The following is a 25,870-nucleotide window of genomic DNA, read 5'->3' on the forward strand; positions in this document are numbered from 1 at the left end:
GAATTGAATTGAAGGAAATATTATGTTTGCCAACTTGCTTGAAGTGAATTATTTGTAGAACATGGAAAAGAGCTCGAACAACATACCTTGTGAGTCTTGAGCCTTAATAGATGGTTGCATTTTTTCAACCATGATGTTGTTTTTATGTGTGATTATAACTCCTTTTGATTGTGATCATTGATTTGCATGATTCTTTATGTCCTGTATTTGTGTTTGAATGCATTTAGCGTGATTGAGGCCATTTTTGATGATAAGCTCACTAACCTATATGGCCAACCCTTGCATGCACCTTTGTGAACCCCTTTGAGCCTATGAATTCCCTTTTGTTCTGATGATAGCACATTGCTCCCCTTAAGCGAAAAACCAATGATGTCCCCGAATTACTCTTTGATTAGCTTGGGTGGATTAGTGTGTAACTTCTAAGTGTGGGGGAATTTTGGGAAACATTGGTGATGAAGGCATAAGCTTATTGTGAAAAATTTTTGGCAATTAGGTAATGCTCATGCATTTCATTAATGAAGACATATGCATTCATAGTCCAATTTTGTAGTTCGAAAAAAAAAACTTGTACATAACAAAGTATGAAATAAAGAGTAAAATAAAGGATGCATATGCCATGTTTGAAACGAAAATGCATGAGTGAGGTGAGATGAAAAAAGAAAAGGAAATGGGTAGATAGGTTATATTGTTATGTGTATATAGGTGATATAGGAATAGGTGGACACTCAAGCTACTCAAAGAGCTAATTCTTTAAGTCCACTTAGCCATATTTCATCCTACCTGAACCCTAGCCCCATTACATCCCTTTAAAGACCTCATGATATTTGTTATTCATGCATTAAATACTAGTTGATTGTTAGATAACTTGCAAATCTTTGAAAAGCATGATAAAAAGAGAATTGAGTGGTTAAGCCCTAAACACTGAGCGAATTGAGTGGTTAAGCCCTAAACACTGAGCGAATTGAGTGGATACACATCCGGTGAGGGGTTCGACCGCTCAATTCTATGTTCTTATGCCTTACATTGTATCTTCTTGCAAGTTGTTTGATTGATTAATTTTGAAAATTTCAATTCAGTTCTTTGGACATTGATCTTAATACATGAACTCTTTGCATTGGCCCTTAAGCCTTCTTGTGATGGATTGAAATTTCATGGTTTGTTTTTACCAACTCTCATCATAGTACATGTTGGCTATTAGCCTTAGGATACCTGCATACATTTAAATAGTATTTAGCATAAGTCATTTTCCCTTTTCATCTATCTCCTTTGAGTATGTTTAGCATGAGGACATGCTAGTGTTTAAGTGTGGGAAAATTGATGAATCCATATTTGACGATGATTTTTTGTTAGAATTGAATGGATTTTATCACATAAACTCACACTTATTCCCTTGAATAGCATGCTTTTGAACTTTCCTCCCAAATTGTGCTTGATTATGAAAATATGCTCTTTTGTGCTTAGTTTTATCTATTTTTATTCCATTTGCCTTCCATACGATGCCTTGATGTGTTTGTGAGTGATTTCAGGTGTATAAGGTAGGAATGGACTGGAGAAAATGGAAGAAGAGCTTGCAAAGTGGAGGAAACATGAAGAATCAAAGGAGGTGAGCTCAGAGATGCGTGCGTGTGCACCGCCTCTTGTGCATCTGCACAGGAGCCCAAGCAGAGCGCGTGGATCAATTCGAGCGCGTCGCGCATCCCGCCAAGTATCGCCTAGTATGCGTGTGCACAGACACTCGTGCATACGCATAGAAGGGAATTTTCGCAGAGTGTGCGGACGCACAAGCCTGTGCGTCCGCACAGGTGTCCGCGCATGACTTCATTAGAAAGGCATGTGACTCGCGATTTGGGGGCTTTGGAGGCCTATTTCTGAAGTCTTTTAGCTCATATTGGAGGGGAAAGCAAAGATAGAACATAGCATAGCATTAGTATAGTTTTAGGAGTGGAATAGAAGGTTTTTAGTTTTAGTTTTCTCTAAATTTCCTCATCTTCTCTATTAGGGTTTCATTAGGATTTTACATTCCAAGTGCCATTCCATTTTTGATCTTTGGATTTTGCTAATCTCATTGTAAGTATTCTCTTGTTATTACTCTTTATAGTTACATTGTCATTGCTTTTTCTTCTCATTCAAGTTATAGTTCAATTTTGTGCTTCTCTTTTGCAATTTCACTTTCTTGTTGATGAGTTTGATGTTTGGTGTTTGTTCTATGCTTTCTTATTCTATTCTTGTTGATTGAGATCAATTGTTGCTTTTAATTTTAAGTCTTTTCTTATTTTTCTCATGTTTAAGCTTTTTGCCCACCAAGTGTTTGACAAAATGTCAAACATGGTTTTAGGCTAAATTTTTGTCTCTTGGCTTGGGTAAAGTGAGCAATTGGATTCCTAGAGTTGGAATGTCCAACATTTAGTGTCAATTCTTGGATTGTTAATTGTTCTTGTTCCCACTAACGCTAAGTTGTTGCTAAGGCAATTAGCAAGCAATTTAGGATTTGTGGGTTAAGAACACTTATGCTCATTTAACTTATCTTCCGATGTGAGGGTTGATCAAGTGAGACTAATCCAACATAATTGTCATAGTTGTGGTTCCAACAAGGAACAGACCCTTAGCTCACTCCAAGCCAAGACCCCTTTACATGCTTTCAATTTTTCATACATTGCTATGTTAATCTCTTTTATACTTTATTTGTTTATATTACATAGTCAGTTCTTGAATTTCTTCATTAGTTCAATCATTACAATTTTGCATGTTCTTTTATTACTTTATATGTTCATTTCTTCATTGACAACCCCCTTGATCGCTACAACCGGAATTTGCACACTCATTGCCTCTTAAGTGATTCCTTGGGAGACGACCCGAGAGTCAATTACTCTCGGTTTTTAAATTGGTTTTGAGTTGTAATACATCTTGTGAATTTGCAAATTGGTCAGCGACTGATTGTTGGGTTTGGGTCTATACTTGCAACGTTAGTCCTATTTTGAGAAATCCCAACTCGTAAGATTGGGTGCCGTCATTAATCTTCTATTAATGTTGTCATCAATTTTTCATGGAATGTTAGAGATAGTTTCAATTGGGTCTGCCAGATTAGAAGATCTAAACAAATCCTCAAAATAAGCTTGAGCTATTTCTGCAATACCGTTAAGATATGATTTTTCTGCACCATATTCTGCAACAAGACAAGAGATACAATTCTTCCTATTCCTAGCTTGAAATTTGGTATGAAAGAACATGGTGTTCTTGTCACCCCAATTAAGCCACTGGATACAAGATTTCTCCCTCCAATATCGTTCCTCCATGTCATATGCTTCTTCTAGCTCAGCCTTTAAAATTTTGATAGTCTTACCATTTGCCGAACCTCTCTTTTCCTTTTCCTCCATCAACCAATTATTAATTAGGGTGATTTGGGCCTAGGAGTTAGAGCTATGAGTCTTCTACCAATCTACAATTTCATGTCTACATTTCTTTAGCTTTCAATGAAGTTTAAACATTGGGGATACTTCAAAATCATCCCTTCATACCTCTTTGATCAAATTCATGATCACTTTTTTATCACACCATCTTTCTTGGAATCAGAATCGTCTCTTTAGCTTTGTTGTGAGTGTATCCAAGGTGAGTGGAATCGGTCTATAATTTGATCTCATGTTAGTTAAATGAGAAACCAAGGCACTTGGATAGGAATTCCTCCATGCTTCTGACGCAAATGCTCTATCCAATCTTTCTTTGATGTGGTTGATGCCATATTGACGGTTGGTCTACGTAAATTTTAGTCCCTCATAATGCAGATCTATCAAACTAGCCTCATTGATAAAGTTTTGAAATTTTTGAATTGAGGACTCTGACTTTTCTCTACTTCCCTCCTTTTCATGTTGGGCTTTAATAGCATTAAAATCCCCAATGATGATCTTAAGTTACTTTCCATTCCTCATGACCTCAATTAGCTCCCTAAATTGAAGTTTCCTTTATCTTTTATTCGTGTTGAGATGCACCCCATCAACTTCCACCTCCTCTTATCTCCTGGTACTTCCAACTTGGATTTAATAAAATAGTCTTTGTAGGTGATTACTTATAGCATTACACTCTCCTTCCAACCAACTACCAACCAGCCAGCAATTCCATTTGATTCCAGACAATACGAGTGCCCAAAAATTGCTTTCTTGAACACCTTTTCTACCTTTGAGGTGGTGTTTTTAGTTTTGCAAAGGAATACCACCTCAGAGAAATAAGCCTTACACATCTCTTTAATGCTATGAATCTTCAGAGATTTTTTCATACCCTGACAGTTTCACATCATAATCTTCATGGATTCTTAGGTGCTATTTGTTGGGTGACACCCTCCCCCATAACAGCAAGAATTAATTATGGATGGCATATCTTCTTACTACTGACTTCTTTCTTTGCTTCCTCGGTTCTTGATGAGCGGATAATTTATACGCTTTTTGGCATTGTTTTTAGGTAGTTTTTAGTATGATCTAGTTACTTTTAGGGATGTTTTCATTAGTTTTTATGCTAAATTCACATTTTTGGACTTTACTATGAGTTTGTGTGTTTTTCTGTGATTTCAGGTATTTTCTGGCTGAAATTGAGGGACCTGAGCAAAACTCTGATAGGAGGCTGACAAAGGACTGCTGATGCTGTTGGAATCTGACCTCCCTGCACTCGAAATAGATTTTCTGGAGCTACAGAACTCCAAATGGCGTTGGAAAGTAGACATCCAGAGATTTCCAGCAATATATAATAGTCCATACTTTATTCGGAATTTGACGACGTAAACTGGCGCTCAACGCCAGTTCCATGCTGCATTCTGGAGTCAAACGCCAGAAACACGTCACGAACCAGAGTTGAACGCCCAAAACACGTTACAACCTAGCGTTCAACTCCAAGATAAGCCTTAGCTCATGGATAAATCAAGCTTAGCCCAAACATACACCAAGTGGGCCCCAGAAGTGGATTTATGCATCAATTACTTACTCCTGTAAACCCTAGTAGCTAGTTTAGTATAAATAGAACCTTTTACTATTGTTTTAGATGTCTTTGATCATTCGGTCTTGTGACCACTTGGGGGCTGGCCATTCGGCCATGCCTGGACCTTCATCACTTATGTATTTTCAATGGTGGAGTTTCTACATACCATAGATTAAGGGTGTGGAGCTCTGCTGTACCTCAAGTTTTAATGCAATTACTACTATTTTCTATCCAATTCGATTTATTCCTGTTCTAAGATATTCGTTGCACTTCAACTTGATGAATGTGATAATCCGTGACACTCATCATCATTCTCACCTATGAATGCGCGTGACTGACAACCACTTCCGTTCTACCTTAGACCGGGCGCATATCTCTTGGATTCCTTAATCAGAATCTTCGTGGTATAAGCTAGAATTGATGGCGGCATTCATGGGAATCCGAAAAGTCTAACCTTGTCTGTGGTATTCCGAGTAGGATTCCGGGATTGAATGACTGTGACGAGCTTCAAACTCCTGAAGGCTGGGCGTTAGTGACAGACGCAAAAGAATCATTGGATTTTACTCCAACCTGATTGAGAACTGACAGATGATTAGCCGTGCTGTGACAGAGCATTTGAACCTTTTTCACTGAGAGGATGGGATGTAGCCATTGACAACGGTGATGCCCTACATACAGCTTGCCATGGAAAGGAGTAAGAAGGATTGGATGAAAACAGTAGGAAAACAGAGATTCAACAGGGACAAGCATCTCCATACGCTTATCTGAAATTCCCACCATTAATTTACATAAGTATTTCTATCCTATTTATTTATCTTTTAATTATCTAATCCAATCACATTTGAATCAGCCTGACTGAGATCTACAAGATGACCATAGCTTGCTTCATACCAACAATCCCCGTGGGATCGACCTTTACTCATGTAAGGTATTACTTGGACGACCCAGTGCACTTGTTGGTTACTTGTGCGGAGTTGTGACTAAGTGTATTGATGACAAGTCATCATATGCCCATTTTTCAAGCTAATTTCACTTGTTCCACTAGTTTTTATGCACTTTCTTGCATTATAAGTTAGTAATTTGGAGTGGAATTGCATGGTTCCTTTGAATCAATCAACCACCCTTTAATTGATACAAAATCATGAGGTTTAAGCTAAATTTAATTGATAATTAATTGATTTATAAACCTTGTGAATTTGGTGATACTTTGATTGGTTGATTTGATTACTTGTAGGTGAAGAAAGAAGAAAAGAAGAAAAGCGTGGCATAAAGGACGTTCCAAAAGAAGCAAAAAGCGTGCCCAAGGGAAAAAAAAGCGTGGCAACATTGAAGAAGAAGGAAGGCTAAGTTGGGAAAATGAACTAAGCTTCACAAGGAATAAAAGGAGAAGGCAAGATACAAAGCTTAGTTCACTTAGTGAACTGAGCACTAAAGAAAGCAAGGAAACAACATAAAGCTCAGTTCACTAAGTGAGCTTTATCGGGGACTTCTCAAAATTAATTCAAGATGCAATTCCAAGGAGTGAAACCTCAAGGTGTCGAACTTATGACCCAAAGAAGAGCAAGGAACGTTCCTTGCAAGGAAAATAAGAGAAAATAGCCAAAATGCTTCCTCCAAGGTTCGAACATGGGACCACACACTACCAAGCTTGCAAGGAAAATAACACAAGATGCTTGGGCCAAGGATCGAACCTGGGAACTCTTTGGAACATAAGGGAGGAGCGCTACTTAGCTTGCAAGAAAATGAGCCAAGATGCACTCCAAGAGGATCGAACCAGGGAACTCTATGAAAAGCAAGGGAGGAGCGTCCAACTCTTCCAAGAAAAATAGCCTCCACTTGCTTCCACCAGGATTCGAACTTGGGAGCTTGAGGTCCCAAGCAAGGCGCTGCACATGGAGAGCTTAGTTGGTTTTCCCAACTGAGCGCTACTCTCCCCAAGCTCCCCACACTTTAGCGCACAACTTTGACACACCAAGGGGCTATGATGCGCACAAATGACACGGCCAGGACATGGAGAGCTCAGTTCAAAATTCCAACTGAGCTCTAGTGTCACGCAACATGACCAAGGGAGGCTGGCGCACCAAAATTGACAAGCAATGCAAGTTAGGTGCTCAGTTTGGTATTTGAACTGAGCTTTCCCCTGGGAGGTGCACTTGGGCCAAAATTCATTAAAAATCCAAATTAATTCATTTCTTCACCAACTTTTAGAGCCCACCCAAATTCTTAGATCTAAATTAGGAAGTGTATAAATAGGAGCTAGTTTAATTTCGAAAAAAAAACTTTTGAACCTTCTTTTTTACACACCTTTTACTTACTTTTGAATTTTCTTTTAGTTTGTAATTTGGAGCTGAGTTCTTGGAGAATTGGGAAGGAGAATTGATCTCTCTTCTTCTTTGTTCTTGCTTGAGCACTCTTTAATTTTCTTGCTTTGGATCTTAGGTGGAGAATTGAAGAATTTCTATTTCAATCTCACCTTGAGATCTCTTGTTTACTTTCTCTGCATAATTAAATTTCCATTTCTGTTTACTGCTTCATTCTTCTACTCTTTCTGCAATTTACTTTTCTTTATTTCTGTTGCAATTGTTCTTGTTGGATCAAGGAAGGATTTGAGATCTAGACTTGTTTTCTAGTCTCTTCCACTCCTGAGATCTTCAACCTTTTTTAATTTGCTGCAATTAAGCACAAGTCATTTTCTGTTTTATTTCTCAAAGCATTTTACTCTTCTATTTGAGATCTACTTCAATTCAATTCATCTTTTACCTTTATGTTTATTGCAATTTACTTTTGCTTGTTTAAATTCTGCAATCTCAATTCCCAATTCCTTTTATAATTCAAGCAATTTACATTTCTTGCACTTTAAGTTTCAGTCATTTACATTTCTTGCAATCTAAGCTTTTGCAATTTAAATTACTGATGACAAGTCATCATATACCCATTTTTCAAGCTAATTTTACTTGTTTTGTTAGTCTTTATGCACTTTCTTGCATCCTAAGTAAGTGATTTGGAATGAAAATACATAACTTCTTTAGATCAAGCAACTACCATGAAATTAATGTTAACTCATGAGGTTTAAGCTAAATTTAATTAATTTTTAATTGATTTATAAGCCTTGTGAATTTAGTGATACTTGGAGTGGTTGTTTTGGTTTATTGTAGGTGAAGAAAGAAAGAAAAAAGGAAAAACGTGGCCTAAGAAAGCGTGGCCCAAGGAGAAGAAAACGTGGTCAAAGGAAGGAGAAGTGTGCCGCATGGAAGGGAGGAAGCAAGCATTGCCCTCCACAAGGGCACACTGCCCTCTAGGAGGGCAACATAAGGAAACAAGGCTTGGAAGGCAACTCTGCCCTGCCCACGACAAGGGCAGAGCACAAAATTGTGCCTTGGATCAAAGGAAGGAAAAACCTTGCCCTGCCCTCCACAAGGGCAGTATCGGGCCTTCATGGAAAATAAATCAAAGGAAAAAGTTTACCCTTGCTGGCCACAAGTCTCGAACACGGCACAATGAGGAAGCAAGGAACTAGGCTTCATTATGGTGCCAAGAAAGCCAAGGAAAATGGGTAGCGTGTGTATCGGCCAAGTCTCGAACACGGGACTTCAATTTGGAAACACTGCCCTGCCCTCCGCGAGGGCAGGGCAACATTTTGTTGTGGCACGACCAGCGCACCAACCTGGCGCATCAAGGGCATCATTCGGCAGCATCCTGCGCACCAAGCTTGCACGCCACGCTCGCACCAAGGCCGCATGCATCAAATCCTGCCCTGCCCTCCACAAGGGCAGGGCAGCCTCCTGGAAGCAATCCTTCATGGGCTAAAATTGGATTAAAAATCCAATAAAAGTCATTTCTTCACCAAATCAAAAGCCCATCCAAATCCTAAGATCCAAGAATGGAAAGTGTATAAATAGGAGCTAGTTTGATGTAATTAGGACCTTTTCCTCTACTTTTGAACTTTGAATTTTCCTTTGAACCTTTACTTTTATTTGGAGCTTTGGAACTTCTCTTGGTGACTTCACCGAGATTTCTAAGAATTGGGGAGGAGAATTGATCTCTTTTCTTCCTGGTTCTTGCTTGGGCATTTCTACTTTTCTTGTTTGAGTCTTGGGTGTTAAGGATTGGGGAAATTCTGTCTCAATCTCCACTCAAGATCTCTTTGATTTCATTTCTGCATAATTGAATTCAAACACATTTCCTTTACTGCTTCTTCTTCTATTTCTTGTCAATTGCTTTGTGAACTTGGATCTGGGAGGGCAATTGAGATCTAGACTTTGCTTTCTAGTCTCTTGAGACCTGAGATCCCATTTTCATGGTTGGTTCTTCTGTGAACCTCTGCAATTTAATTTCATTTTCTGTTTGAAATTTAGTTTATCCCAATTCATCTTCTACTTTATTAATTGTTGAAATTTACTTTCTCTCGCTGGAATTCTGAATTCCCAATCCTTAATTCCCCTTTTATATTCAAGCACTTTACATTTCTTGCACTTTAAGTTACTGCAATTTACATTTCTTGCACTTTAAGTTTCAGTCATTTAATTTCTTGTTCTTTAAGATTCAGCACTTTTATTTTCCTGTTCTTTAATTTACTGCAATTCTCCCCTCTCCCTTTACATTCCAAGCAATTTAGCTTCTGTTAAATACAAACCACTCAACCAAAACTTAATTCGCTTGACTAAATCAACCACTAAACTAAAATTGCTCAATCCTTCAATCTCTGTGGGATCGACCTCACTCATGTGAGTTATTATTACTTGATGCGACCCGGTACACTTGCCGGTGAGTTTTGTGTCGGATCGTTTTCCGCACATCAAGTTTTTGGCGCCGTTGCCGGGGATTGAAATAGATTGACAATGATTAAGTGAAGTGGAGGTCTAGATCAAGCACTTTTTCTTTATTTTTTTACTAACATACTAACTGTTTGAGAAATTGCCTCTATTAACTCGCTAACAATTTATCTCAATTAACTGCACTCAATTCTCAAGCGTGCTGTTGTTTGGTCATCCTGATTGTTTGCGTACCACAGGAAATCGAGTTTCTATAGACAAAGGGTGTCATGACATGAAGCCACCACTTATTACACTCATCAAGAACAATTGTTCTTATGACGGAAATCCATCGGAAGATCCTCAGCAGCACATATCCACTTTTCTGAAGACTTGTAATGCAGTCAAAACCGATGGTCCAGATCATGACACTTATAAGATCCTGTTATTCCCCTTCTCATTAAGGGTGAAGCTGCACAATGGTTTGAAACTTTTCCCCAAGGAAGTATCACTAGTTGGGATGATTTGGTCACCAAATTTCTGGCCAAATTCACCTCATCCAGACAGATCATCCAGTTGAAAGAGGAGGAACATCTATTCACACAAGGGGAGGAAAAACCACTTTTCAAAGCCTGGGAAAGATACAAGAAAGCAACTGATAAAGTGGGCTTCCGAGCTTTTTATGAAGGACTAACCCCAGAAACAAGAAAAGCAGTGGATTACTTCTCAGATGGCCTACTCAAAGCAACAACAACTACCCAAGGAATTGCAAATTCTAATGACAAAGGAGTCATCAACCAACACTCATGCGAGAAACCACAGAATGCAATTTCGGAAAAAGAAGTAATGAAACTTGAAGGAATGAAGGCATCCATGAACCTGAACAATCAAACGCACCATCAAACACAGCAACACATGGGGCTGAGGGACGGAAAAGTTGATGGCCTGCAGTCTGCTGCAGTGAATGCCAAATTTCCACCATGGAGACCTCATTCTTATCTAAGAATGGGGGAGGCCCGATATCAAGAACAAAGAAGTTTCAACCAGGGCAAATCCATGACCACAAACAACCAACATCACTTATCCACCAATGCCAATCAAAGCCAATACTCACAAAACACACACTGCCAGACTCACTCCAACTGGAGAATGACTGAAAACCAAAATCACGAACCAAGGAACTTCAACTACAACAACCCCAATTTCTCAAACCAGCAAAAACACCATTACAGCAATAACAACCACTACATGCCACCACCACACCCACTCTTCCAACCTTTAACATCTCATAACCAACCAATCTCACAAGACTCTCAGAGAAACACAGACTTGGAGATCCTAATAGAGAGACTTATGAAGCACCAAGAGGAAACAACAAGGAACCAAGAGATGTTAATCAGAGGAATTGAGGAGCAGATAGCTCAACTGGCGAAGTACTTTGCAGAAATGGGTGAGAAGAAACCAAATACTTTCCTCAAAACCATTGAAGACAAACCAACCAATAACGAAGATGCTACAAAGAAGGAAGGATGGAAAAGGATCATAGAGGACAATGAGAAAATACTGGACAAAGGAAGTACCAGCCAAGAAAAATACAACAAGGAATTCTTTCAAGGAGAGACAGAGGATAGAACTAAAGAAAAGCAGAAAATCCCCACTGGAAAATTTTCACTAGGGGATAGAGTGATGATCAATATTCAAACCATGAAGGTGTCCCCACAGTTGTCTAATCACTACATTGTGACTAAGATCCTTCCACAAGAATTTATAGAGGTCATCAAAGAGGAAATCGGAAGGAAGTTCACAGTGAAGAAAGACAAGCTAAGGCACTGTGATTTTCAACCTCTATGATCAGCAGAACAGAAGATGTCAAGCTAGTGACAATAAAAGAGCGCTTGTTGGGAGGCAACCCAACCTGAGGTAGTTTTCTTTTCATAGCTTTTTCAATAAAATGTTGAATAATTGGTATGCATTGCAAGGAGCTAAGTTTGGTGTTGCACACCAAAATAATTTAAGGGAGAATGAAGGATTATAAGTTTGGTGTTCCACCAAAAATCTCACTTAAAAGCACATTCTCACTTCTTGCATAATGCTAACTCCAAGCAATCAGACAAATTATTCAACTATATTTAACTGCTTTCTAGCTTTGATTCCATAACCTTTAGCAAGGGCACAGGATTTCAAATATGGTTAACTTGTTGCATCTGAGACAGTGGCAAACAATTAAGTTTGGTGTTCACACACCAAAACAAATCCAAGAGCCACACTCAATTTATGCATACTAACCATACACTTAAGAGCTTGAGAAGCAAGCAACTTTGAGAATTAGGCAGGACATGAGTCAATAATTGAAGATATGGTGTATCTTAACTCAAAGAAAACACAACAGAAGGAAGAATCAAAGAGCTGCAACTTCAAAGGTTGTATCTAAACTTAATCCTTGCTGCTGTGTATTATTTTGAACATGGGAACCATTATATATCCTGCTAAAGTGTTTATCTAGTTGCAAGTGAAATTGTTTGTTAAGAATGCTAAGCTAGAATTTTGCTTGATATCCATCACTTAGCTAAATTTTGTTTTGTTTCCCACATGCTTGAATAAAAGAAAATTGTTTGAATTGAAAAGTAAAAATCCAATGTTGCATAAGTAGGATGGAAGTTAATGGTGGTATATATGTTTGATTAAATGCATAACTCATGAAATAATTGTTGCATAATATCATTTTCATTTAAGTGAGAGTTAGCTTGCTGTTATAAAGAACCTTATCAATAAAGAAAAAGCCCTTGGGAACAAAAACAGAAAGAAAAGGAAGAAGAAAAAACCAAAGTGGCAAGAAAAACAAAGAATAAAGGTTGGACACCAATAGCTTGGACCCTAGGACATATGCCTGTGGTGTTCTTGTACTAAGATATGCTTGGATAAGTAAATTCTAAGGGGTATTTTAAAACCCGGTCACTTAGATCAACTGATTTGGGATGGCCAATTGAAAGTCCACAATAAAGAGCAACTTAGATACAGAACATTTAGTTATCTAAAGAGATGCTGGGAATCAATGATCCTAGGAGGAAATAGTGAGCCATGTGTCTGTGGTGGAAAGATGTTGAGTAAAAGAAAAAAAAATAATAAAGCCAAAGGCTACTACTGCAACATTAGACACCAAACCTCCAAAAGAATAAGCTTGTCAAGCATTATAAGAAAGGAAAGTTAGCAAGGGAGTAATTAAAAAGAAAGTCTCATAACAGCAAGTTTAGCAAGCCTTTGATGAAAAATGTATACTATGTAACAGCAAACAATAACTTGAGTTATCATTGTCTGCATAAAGACTCCATAAATCAAGTTCTGCTATGTGCTTAATAAGGATATGTTTCTTTTCTTGTTCATTTCAATTTCTCTTAGTTTTGATGCTTGCTTGGGGACAAGCAAGATTTAAGTTTGGTGTTGTGATGACAAGTCATCATATACCCATTTTTCAAGCTAATTTTACTTGTTTTGTTAGTCTTTATGCACTTTCTTGCATCCTAAGTAAGTGATTTGGAATGAAAATACATAACTTCTTTAGATCAAGCAACTACCATGAAATTAATGTTAACTCATGAGGTTTAAGCTAAATTTAATTGATTTTTAATTGATTTATAAGCCTTGTGAATTTAGTGATACTTGGAGTGGTTGTTTTGGTTTATTGTAGGTGAAGAAAGAAAGAAAAAAGGAAAAACATGGCCTAAGAAAGTGTGGCCCAAGGAGAAGAAAACGTGGTCAAAGGAAGGAGAAGTGTGCCGCATGGAAGGGAGGAAGCAAGCATTGCCCTCCACAAGGGCACACTGCCCTCTAGGAGGGCAACATAAGGAAACAAGGCTTGGAAGGCAACTCTGCCCTGCCCACGACAAGGGCAGAGCACAAAATTGTGCCTTGGATCAAAGGAAGGAAAAACCTTGCCCTGCCCTCCACAAGGGCAGTATCGGGCCTTCATGGAAAATAAATCAAAGGAAAAAGTTTACCCTTGCTGGCCACAAGTCTCGAACACGGCACAATGAGGAAGCAAGGAACTAGGCTTCATTATGGTGCCAAGAAAGCCAAGGAAAATGGGTAGCGTGTGTATTGGCCAAGTCTCGAACACGGGACTTCAATTTGGAAACACTGCCCTGCCCTCCGCGAGGGCAGGTGGTGCGCGAAATTGTGATCACTACACAACTTTGCACAACTAACCAGCAAGTGCACTGGGTCGTCCAAGTAATACCTTACGTGAGTAAGGGTCGATCCCACGGAGATTGTTGGTATGAAGTATGCTATGGTCACCTTGTAAATCTTAGTCAGGCATACTCAAATGGGTATAGATGATGAATAAAACATAAAGATAAAGATAGAGATACTTATGTATATCATTGGTGAGAGCTTCAGATAAGCGTATGAAGATGCTTTCCCTTCCGTCTCTCTGCTTTCCTACTGCCTTCATCCAATCCTTCTTACTCCTTTCCATGGCAAGCTTATGCAAGGGTTTCACCGTTGTCAGTGGCTACCTCCCATCCTCTCAGTGAAAACGTTCCTACGCTCTGTCACAGCATATGGCTAATCATCTGTCGGTTCTCGGTCAGGCCGGAATAGAATCCAGCGATTCTTTTGCGTCTGTCACTAACGCCCCGCCTGCTAGGAGTTTGAAGCACGTCACAGTCATTCAATCATTGAATCCTACTCAGAATACCACAGACAAGGTTAGACCTTCCGGATTCTCTTGAATGCCGCCATCAGTTCTCGCCTATACCACGAAGATTCCGGTTAAAGAATCCAAGAGATAAACACTAGAGCCTCGTATGCTTGTAGAACAAGAGTGGTTGTCAGTCACTTTGTTCATGAGTGAGAATGGTGATGAGTGTCACGGATCATCACATTCATCAAGTTGAAGAACAAGTGATATCTTGGACAAAGAACAAGCGGAATTGAATAGAAAAACAATAGTAATTGCATTAATACTCGAGGTACAGCAGAGCTCCACACCTTAATCTATGGTGTGTAGAAACTCCACCGTTGAAAATACATAAGAACAAGAGTGATCATTGGCTTCGACCCCAGAGAGGGAACCAAGAAGACCAAGATGAAAATACAATAGTAAAAGGTCCTATATATAGAAAACTAGTAGCTTAAGAATTACAGAGATGAGTAAATGACATAAAAATCCACTTCCGGGCCCACTTGGTGTGTGCTTGGGCTGAGCAATGAAGCATTTTCGTGTAGAGACTATTCTTGGAGTTAAACGCCAGCTTTTATGCCAGTTTGGGCGTTTAACTCCCAATTAGGTGCCAGTTCCGGCGTTTAACGCTGGAAAATCTGAAGGTGACTTTGAACGCCGGTTTGGGCCATCAAATCTTGGGCAAAGTATGGACTATCATATATTGCTAGAAAGCCCAGGATGTCTACTTTCCAACGCCGTTGAGAACGCGCCAATTAGGCTTCTGTAGCTCCAGAAAATCCACTTCGAGTGCAGGGAGGTCAGAATCCAACAGCATCTGCAGTCCTTTTCAGTCTCTGAATCAGATTTTTGCTCAGGTCCCTTAATTTCAGCCAGAAAATACCTGAAATCACAGAAAAACACACAAACTCATAGTAAAGTCCAGAAAAGTGATTTTCAACTAAAAACTAATAAAAATATACTAAAAACTCAACTCAAACTACTAAAATCATACTAAAAACAATGCCAAAAAGCGTATAAATTATCCGCTCATCACAACACCAAACTTAAATTGTTGCTTGTCCTCAAGCAACTGAAAATCAAATAAGATAAAAAGTAGAGAATATACTATAGACTCCAAATTATCAATGAAACTTAGCTCCAAATTAGATGAGCGGGACTAGTAGCTTTTTGCCTCCAAACAGTTTTGGCATCTCACTCTATCCTTTGAAATTCAGAATGATTGGCTTCTTTAGGAACTCAGAATCTAGATAGTGTTATTGATTCTCCTAGTTAAGTGTGATGATTCTTGAACACAGCTACTTATTGAGTCTTGGCCGTGGCCCAAAGCACTCTGTCTTCCAGTATTACCACCGGATACATACATGCCACAGACACATAATTGGGTAAACCTTTTCAGATTGTGACTCAGCTTTGCTAGAGTCCCCAATTAGAGGTGTCCAGGGTTCTTAAGCACACTCTTTTTGCCTTGGATCACAACTTTATTTCTTTCTTTTTCTTTCTTTTTCTTTCTTTTTCTTTTTCTCCCCTTTTTTTTTGTTTTTTTTTTTGTATTCACTGCTTTTTCTTGCTTCAAGAATCATTTTTATGATTTTTCAGATCCTCAGTAACATGTCTCCTTTTTCATCATTCTTTCAAGAGCCAACAATTTTAACATTCATGAACAACAAATTCAAAAGACATATGCACTGTTCAAGCATACATTCAGAAAACAAAAAGTATTGTCACCACATCAAACTAATTAAGCTAGTTTTAAAGATGAATTTGAAATCCTGTACTTCTTGTTCTTTTGTGATTAAAAACAGTTTTCATTTAAGAAAGGTGATGGATTCATAGGACATTCATAACTTTAAGGCATAGACACTAAGACACTAATGATCACAAGACACAAACATAGATAAACATAAGCATGAAAATTTCGAAAAACAGGAAAATAAAGAACAAGGAGATTAAAGAACGGGTCCACCTTAGTGATGGCGGCTTGTTCTTCCTCTTGAAGATCCTATGGAGTGCTTGAGCTCCTCAATGTCTCTTCCTTGTCTTTGTTGCTCCTCTCTCATGATTCTTTGATCTTCTCTAATTTCATGGAGGAGAATGGAGTGTTCTTGGTGCTCCACCCTTAGTCGTCCCATGTTGGAACTCAATTCTCCTAGGGAGGTGTTGATTTGCTCCCAATAGTTTTGTGGAGGAAAGTGCATCCCTTGAGGCATCTCAGGGATCTCATGATGAGAGGGGTCTCTTGTTTGCTCCATCCTTTAGTAATGGGCTTGAGGTCATGCCTTCTCAGTTGAAACGGCTTCCCTCTTGAATTTCTCTTCCATTGGGCGTCCTCTTCACAGATATCTATGAGGACTTGGTCCAACCTTTTGATCAAATTTGACCTTTCTTCATGGCCACAACTTCATAGAAGTGGTCTTGATGCACCCTTGAGATGAATCTCTCCATCCCTCATGACTCGGAGGTAGAAGCTTTTGCCTTCCCTTTCCTCTTTCTAGAGGTTTCTCCGGCCTTGGATGCCATAAATGGTTATGGAAAAACAAAAAGCAATGCTTTTTCCACACCAAACTTAAAAGGTTTGCTCGTCCTCGAGCAAAAGAAGAAAGAAGAGAGTAGAAGAAGAAGAAATGAGGAAGAAGGGAATGGCTTAGTGTTCGGCCCAAGAGAGAGAGAAGTGGTGTTTAGGTTGTGTGAAAATGAAGGGGTGAAGAAGGGTTTATATAGGAGTGGGGGGAGGTAGGGTTCGGCCATATTGGGTGGGTTTGGGAGGGAAAGTGGTTTGAATTTGAAGGGTGAGGTAGGTGGGGTTTTATGAAGGATGGATGTGAGTGGTGAAGAGAAAGATGGGATTTGATAGGTGAAGGGTGTTTGGGGAAGAGGTATTGAGGTGATTGGTGAATGGGTGAAGAAGAAGAGAGAGAGTGGTGGGTTGGTGGGGATCCTGTGGGGTCCACAGATCCTGAGGTGTCAAGGAAAAGTCATCCCTGCACCAAATGGCATGCAAAATCACGTTTTGAGCCAATTCTGGCGTTAAACGCCGGGCTGGTGCCCCTTTCTGGCGTTTAACGCCAGGTTCTTGCCCTTTCCTGGCATTTAACGCCAGTCTGGTGCCCCTTTCTGGCGTTAAACGCCCATAATGGTGCCAGACTGGGCGTTAAATGCCCAACTGCTAACCTCACTGGCGTTTAAATGCCAGTAGGTTCTTCCTCTAGGGTGTGCTGTTTTTCTTCCTGTTTTTCATTCTGTTTTTGCTTTTTCAATTGATTTTGTGACTTCTCATGATCATCAACCTACAAAATACATAAAATAACAAAAGGAAATAGATAAAATATAATATTGGGTTGCCTCCCAACAAGCGCTTCTTTAATGTCAGTAGCTTGACAGAGGGCTCTCATGGAGCCTCACAGATGCTCAGAGCAATGTTGGAACCTCCCAACACCAAACTTAGAGTTTGACTGTGGGGGCTCTGCTTGACTCTGATTTGAGAGAAGCTCTTCATGCTTCTTCTCCATGGTGACAGAGGGATATCCTTGAGCCTTAAACACAAATGATTCTTCATTCACTTGAATGATCAGTTCACCTCCATCAACATCAATCACAGCCTTTGCTGTGGCTAGGAAGGGTCTGCCAAGGATGATGGTTTCATCCATGCACTTCCCAGTCTCTAGGACTATGAAATCAGCAGGGATGTAATGGTCTTCAATCCTCACCAAAACATCCTCTACAAGTCCATAAGCTTGTTTTCTTGAGTTGTCTGCCATCTCTAGTGAGATTCTTGCAGCTTGTACCTCAAAGATCCCTAGCTTCTCCATTACAGAGAGAGGCATGAGGTTTACACTTGACCCTAAGTCACACAGAGCCTTCTTGAAGGTCATAGTGCCTATGGTGCAAGGTATGGAAAACTTCCCAGGATCTTGTCTCTTTTGAGGTAATTTCTGCCTAGACAAGTCATTTAGTTCTTTGGTGAGCAAAGGAGGTTCGTCCTCCCAAGTCTCATTTCCAAATAACTTGTCATTTAGCTTCATGATTGCTCCAAGGTATTTAGCAACTTGCTCTTCAGTGACATACTCATCCTCTTCAGAGGAAGAATACTCATCAGAGCTCATGAAAGGCAGAAGTAAGTCCAATGGAATCTCTATGGTCTCATTTTGAGCCTCAGATTCCCATGGTTCCTCATTAGGAAACTCATTGGAGGTCAGTGCACGCCCATTGAGGTCTTCCTCAGTGGCGTTCACTTCCTCTCCCTCCTCTCCAAATTCGGCCATGTTGATGGCCTTGCACTCTCCTTTTGGATTTTCTTCTGTATTGCTTGGGAGAGTACTAGGAGGGAGTTCAGTAACTTTCTTACTCAGCTGTCCCACTTGTGCCTCCAAATTCCTAATGGAGGATCTTGTTTCAATCATGAAACTTTGAGTGGTTTTGATTAGATCAGAGACCATGGTTGCTAGGTCAGAGGTGTTCTGCTTAGAATTCTCTGTCTGTTGCTGAGAAGATGATGGAAAAGGCTTGCCATTGCTAAACCTGTTTCTTCCACCATTATTATTGTTGAAACCTTGTTGAGGTCTCTCTTGATTCTTCCATGAGAAATTTGGGTGATTTCTCCATGAAGAATTATAGGTGTTTCCATAGGGTTCTCCCATGTAATTCACCTCTTCCATTGAAGGGTTCTCAGGATCATAGGATTCTTCTTCAGATGAAGCATCCTTAGTACTGCTTGGTGTATTTTGCATTCCTGACAGACTTTGAGAAATCAAATTGACTTGCTGAGTCAATATCTTGTTCTGAGCCAAAATGGCATTCAGAGTATCAATCTCAAGAACTCCTTTCTTCTGATTTGTCCCATTGTTCACAGGATTCCTTTCAGAAGTGTACATGAATTGGTTATTTGCAACCATTTCAATTAGCTCTTGAGCTTCTGTAGGCGTCTTCTTCAGATGAAGAGATCCTCCAGCAGAGCTATCCAAAGACATCTTGGATAGTTCAGAGAGACCATCATAGAAAATACCTATGATGCTCTATTCAGAAAGCATGTCAGAAGGACATTTTCTGATTAATTGTTTGTATCTTCCCCAAGCTTCATAGAGGGATTCTCCTTCCTTCTGTCTGAAGGTTTGGACTTTCACTCTAAGCTTACTCAATTTTTGAGGTGGAAAGAACTTTGCCAAGAATGCATTGACTAGCTTTTCCCATGAGTCCAGGCTTTCTTTAGGTTGTGAGTCCAACCATGTCCTAGCTCTGTCTCTTACAGCAAAAGGGAATAGCATAAGTCTGTAGACCTCAGGGTCAACCCCATTAGTCTTGACAGTGTCACAGATTTGCAAGAATTCAGCTAAGAACTGATGAGGATCTTCCAATGGAAGTCCATGGAACTTGCAATTCTGTTGCATTAGAGAAACTAATTGAGGCTTAAGCTCAAAGTTGTTTGCTCCAATGGCAGGGATAGAGATGCTTCTCCCATAGAAGTCGGGAGTAGGTACAGTAAAGTCACCCAGCACCTTCCTTGCATTATTTTGTTTTCGGCTGCCATGTCTTCTTCTTCTTTGAAGATTTATGTTAGGTCCTCTACAGAGAGTTGTGCCTTAGCTTCTCTTAGCTTTCGCTTCAAGGTCCTTTCAGGTTCAGGGTCAGCTTCAACAAGAATGCCTTTGTCTTTGTTCCTGCTCATATGAAAGAGAAGAGAACAAGAAAATATGGAATCCTCTATGTCACAGTATAGAGATTCCTTGAGGTGTCAGAGGAAAAGAAAAATAGAAAGAAGAAGGAGAAGAATTCGAACTTAATTAGATAGAGTTCGAATTGTGCATTGAGAAGGAGTGGTACTCCATAAATAGAAGGATGTGGGAAGAGAGGAAGAAATTTTCGAAAATCAAGTGAAATATTTTGAAAACAATTTTTTAAAAAAAAATTAATTAATTTTCGAAAATCAAGAGTGAGAAAGAGATCAAGTAATTTGTGAAAAAGATTTTTGAAATTAGAAATCAAAAAGATATGATTTGAAAACTATTTTGAAAAAGATGTGATTAAAAAGATATGATTGAAAAGTTATGGTTTTAAAAAGATATGATTGAAAAGATATGATTTTGAAAACAATTTAAAAAGATTTGATTTTAAAAATTAATGACTTGCCTAACAAGAAAAGATATGATTCAAACATTAAACCTTTCTCAACAGAAAAGGCAACATACTTAAAATGTTCAATCAAATCATTAATTGTTAGTAAGTGTCTTTGAAAAAGGAAAGAAATTGATTTTGAAAACATTTGATTGAAAAAATTTGATTTGAAAAAGATTTGATTTTGAAAAACTTTGAAAACTTGAAAAAAAATTGATTTTGAAAACAAAATCCTCCCCCTTGTGCCATCCTGGCGTTAAACACCCAGAATGGTATCCATTCTGGCGTTTAACGCCCAAAATGCTACCTTTTTGGGCGTTAAACGCCCAACCAGGTACCCTGGCTGGCGTTTAAACGCCAGTCTGTCCTTCTTCACTGGGCGTTTTGAACGCCCAGCTTTTTCTGTGTAATTCCTCTGTTGCATGTTCTGAATCTTCAGTTCCCTGTACTATTGACTTGAAAATAGAACCAAGATCAAATAAACAATGCATGCAAGACACCAAACTTAAGATTAGACACTAGACTCAAACAAGAAACATAAAATATTTTTGGTTTTTTTATGATTTTTATTATTTTTTTGTGCTTTTTCGAAAATCATATGAAAATAGAAAATAAAGGTTTCAGAATTCTTAATTTGGATTCCAGGAATCATTGCAATGTTAGTCTAAGACTCCGGTCCAGGAATTAGACATGGCTTTACAGCCAGCCAAGCTTTCAAAGAAAGCTTCGGTCCAAAACACTAGACATGGCCAATGGCCAGCCAAGCCTTAGCAGATCATTGCTCCAATAGCAAGATTGATAGAAATCAACAAGCTCTTGTGATGATAAGTTGAAACCTCGGTCCAATGAGATTAGACATGGCTTCTCAGCCAGCCAGACTTCAACAGATCATCATGAAACACTAGAATTTATTCTTAAGAACTCTGAAGAAAAATACCTAATCTAAGCAACAAGATGAACCGTCAGTTGTCCATACTCAAACAATCCCCGGCAACGGCGCCAAAAACTTGGTGCGCGAAATTGTGATCACTACACAACTTTGCACAACTAACCAGCAAGTGCACTGGGTCGTCCAAGTAATACCTTACGTGAGTAAGGGTCGATCCCACGGAGATTGTTGGTATGAAGCAAGCTATGGTCACCTTGTAAATCTTAGTCAGGCAGACTCAAATGGGTATAGATGATGAATAAAACATAAAGATAAAGATAGAGATACTTATGTATATCATTGGTGAGAGCTTCAGATAAGCGTATGAAGATGCTTTCCCTTCCGTCTCTCTGCTTTCCTACTGCCTTCATCCAATCCTTCTTACTCCTTTCCATGGCAAGCTTATGCAAGGGTTTCACCGTTGTCAGTGGCTACCTCCCATCCTCTCAGTGAAAATGTTCCTATGCTCTGTCACAGCATATGGCTAATCATCTGTCGGTTCTCGGTCAGGCCGGAATAGAATCCAGCGATTCTTTTGCGTCTGTCACTAACGCCCCGCCTGCTAGGAGTTTGAAGCATGTCACAGTCATTCAATCATTGAATCCTACTCAGAATACCACAGACAAGGTTAGACCTTCCGGATTCTCTTGAATGCCGCCATCAGTTCTCGCCTATACCACGAAGATTCCGGTTAAAGAATCCAAGAGATAAACACTAGAGCCTCGTATGCTTGTAGAACAAGAGTGGTTGTCAGTCACTTTGTTCATGAGTGAGAATGGTGATGAGTGTCACGGATCATCACATTCATCAAGTTGAAGAACAAGTGATATCTTGGACAAAGAACAAGCGGAATTGAATAGAAGAACAATAGTAATTGCATTAATACTCGAGGTACAGCAGAGCTCCACACCTTAATCTATGGTGTGTAGAAACTCCACCGTTGAAAATACATAAGAACAAGAGTTATCATTGGCTTCGGCCCCAGAGAGGGAACCAGGAAGACCAAGATGAAAATACAACAGTAAAAGGTCCTATATATAGAAAACTAGTAGCTTAAGAATTACAGAGATGAGTAAATGACATAAAAATCCACTTCCGGGCCCACTTGGTGTGTGCTTGGGCTGAGAAATGAAGCATTTTCATGTAGAGACTATTCTTGGAGTTAAACGCCAGCTTTTATACCAGTTTGGGCGTTTAACTCCCAATTAGGTGCCAGTTCCGGCGTTTAACGCTGGAAAATCTGAAGGTGACTTTGAACGCCGGTTTGGGCCATCATATCTTGGGCAAAGTATGGACTATCATATATTGCGGGAAAGCCCAGGATGTCTAATTTCCAACGCCGTTGAGAGCGCCCCAATTGGGCTTCTGTAGCTCCAGAAAATCCACTTCGAGTGCAGGGAGGTCAGAATCCAACAGCATCTGCAGTCCTTTTCAGTCTCTTTATCAGATTTTTGATCAGGTCCCTCAATTTCAGCCAGAAAATACCTGAAATCACAGAAAAACATACAAACTCATAGTAAAGTCCAGAAAAGTGATTTTTAACTAAAAACTAATAAAAATATACTAAAAACTCAACTCAAACTACTAAAATCATACTAAAAACAATGCCAAAAAGCGTATAAATTATCCGCTCATCAGCAGGGCAGCATTTTGTTGTGGCACGGCCAGCGCACCAACCTGGCGCATCAAGGGCATCATTCGGCAGCACCAGCAGCGCACACAGGCACCAAAATAGCGCACCAGAAATTTCTGCCCTGCCCTCCGTGAGGGCAGGGCAGCATCCTGCGCACCAAGCTCGCACGCCACGCTCGCACCAAGGCCGCATGCATCAAATCCTGCCCTGCCCTCCACAAGGGCAGGGCAGCCTCCTGGAAGCAATCCTTCATGGGCTAAAATTGGATTAAAAATCCAATAAAAGTCATTTCTTCACCAAATCAAAAGCCCATCCAAATCCTAAGATCCAAGAATGGAAAGTGTATAAATAGGAGCTAGTTTGATGTAATTAGGACCTTTTCCTCTACTTTTGAACTTTGAATTTTCCTTTGAACCTTTACTTTTATTTGGAGCTTTGGAACTTCTCTTGGTGACTTCACCGAGATTTCTAAGAATTGGGGAGGAGAATTGATCTCTCTTCTTCCTGGTTCTTGCTTGGGCGTTTCTACTTTTCTTGTTTGAGTCTTGGGTGTTAAGGATTGGGGAAATTCTGTCTCAATCTCCACTCAAGATCTCTTTGATTTCATTTCTGCATAATTGAATTCAAACACATTTCCTTTACTGCTTCTTCTTCTATTTCTTGTCAATTGCTTTGTGAACTTGGATCTGGGAAGGCAATTGAGATCTAGACTTTGCTTTCTAGTCTCTTGAGACCTGAGATCCCATTTTCCTGGTTGGTTCTTCTGTGAACCTCTGCAATTTAATTTCATTTTCTGTTTGAAATTTAGTTTATCCCAATTCATCTTCTACTTTATTAATTGTTGCAATTTACTTTCTCTCGCTGGAATTCTGAATTCCCAATCCTTAATTCCCCTTTTATATTCAAGCACTTTACATTTCTTGCACTTTAAGTTACTGCAATTTACATTTCTTGCACTTTAAGTTTCAGTCATTTAATTTCTTATTCTTTAAGATTCAGCACTTTTATTTTCCTGTTCTTTAATTTACTGCAATTCTCCCCTCTCCCTTTACATTCCAAGCAATTTAGCTTCTGTTAAATACAAACCACTCAACCAAAACTTAATTCGCTTGACTAAATCAACCACTAAACTAAAATTGCTCAATCCTTCAATCCCTGTGGGATCGACCTCACTCATGTGAGTTATTATTACTTGATGCGACCCGGTACACTTGCCGGTGAGTTTTGTGTCGGATCGTTTTCCGCACATCATTTACCTGTTCTTTAAGATTCAGCACTTTTACCTCTTGTTCTCTTTAATTTACTGCAATTCTTCCCTTTCCCTTTACAATTCATGAAATTTAGTTTCTGCAAATTACAAACCCCTCAACCAATACTTGATTCGCTTGACTAAATCAACCACTAAACTAAAATTGCTCAATCCTTCAATCCCTGTGGGATCGACCTCACTCATGTGAGTTATTATTACTTGATGCGACCCGGTACACTTGCCGATGAGTTTTGTGTTGGATCGTTTTCCACACATTATGTAATTCACGTGTGAGAGCTACCAAATTATTGGAGCCATTGTTGATGATCACAATTTCGTCCACCAAGTTTTTGGCGCCGTTGCCGGGGATTGTTCAAGTATGGACAACTGACGGTTCATCTTGTTGCTCAGATTAGGTAATTTTCTTTTCAAAAAGTTTTCAAAAATTTTTCAAAATTTTTCTTTGTTTTCGTTTTTCCAAAAAAAATTATTATTTTCGAAAAATTTTTTAAATTATTCTATGGCTTCAAAACTTTCAAGAATGAATTCTAGCGTTTCATAGTAACATGTTGAATCCTAGCTGGCTGTAAAGCCATATCCAAACTCCTTTGGGATTGGTCTTCAACTAATCACCACAATGCATGTAATGCCATCCTAAAGCTGGCTGGCTATTAAGCCATGTCCAACCCCTGAATTGGAGCTTTAGGCTAACATTGAAAGATTCCTGGAATTCTTCTTAAAGATTTTGAATTTCTTATTTTCTTTTTTCATATGTTTTTCGAAAAAATAAAAGAAAATACAAAAAATTAGAAAATCATAAAAATAAAAAATATTTTGTGTTTCTTGTTTGAGTCTTGAGTCAATTTTTAAGTTTGGTGTCAATTGCATGCTTTAAAAATCTCTTGCATTTTTTTCGAAAATTCATGCATTCATAGTGTTCTTCATGATCTTCAAGTTGTTCTTGACAAGTCTTCTTGTTTGATCTTGATGTTTCCGGCTTTTGTGTTGTATGTTGTTTTTCATATGCATTTTTGCATTCATAGTGTCCATGCATTAAAGATTTCTAAGTTTGGTGTCTTGCATATTTTCTTTGCATAAAAATTTTTTTCAAAAATATGTTCTTGATGTTCATCATGATCTTCAAAGTGTTCTTGGTGTTCATCTTGACATTCATAGTGTTCTTGCATGCATTAAGTGTTTTGATCCAAAATTTTCATGTTTTGGGTCATATTTGTGTTTTTCTCTCTCCTCATTAAAAATTCAAAAATAAAAAAAATATCTTTTCCCTATTTCTCTCCAAATTTTTGAAATTTTGGGTTGACTTGGTCAAAAAAAATTTTAAAAATTAGTTGTTTCTTACAAGTCAAGTCAAATTTTCAATTTTAAAAATCTTATCTTTTCAAAACTTTTTCAAATCAAATCTTTTTCATTTTTATCTTATTAATTTCGAAAGTTTCAAAATATTTTTTTCAAAAATCTTTTTCCTAATTTTATTTCAAAATTTTGAAATTACACTAACAATTAATGTGATTGATTCAAAAATTTGAAGTTTGTTACTTTC

This window comes from Arachis stenosperma, chromosome 3 (assembly GCF_014773155.1).
Source record: "Arachis stenosperma cultivar V10309 chromosome 3, arast.V10309.gnm1.PFL2, whole genome shotgun sequence".
Taxonomy (NCBI): domain Eukaryota; kingdom Viridiplantae; phylum Streptophyta; class Magnoliopsida; order Fabales; family Fabaceae; genus Arachis; species Arachis stenosperma.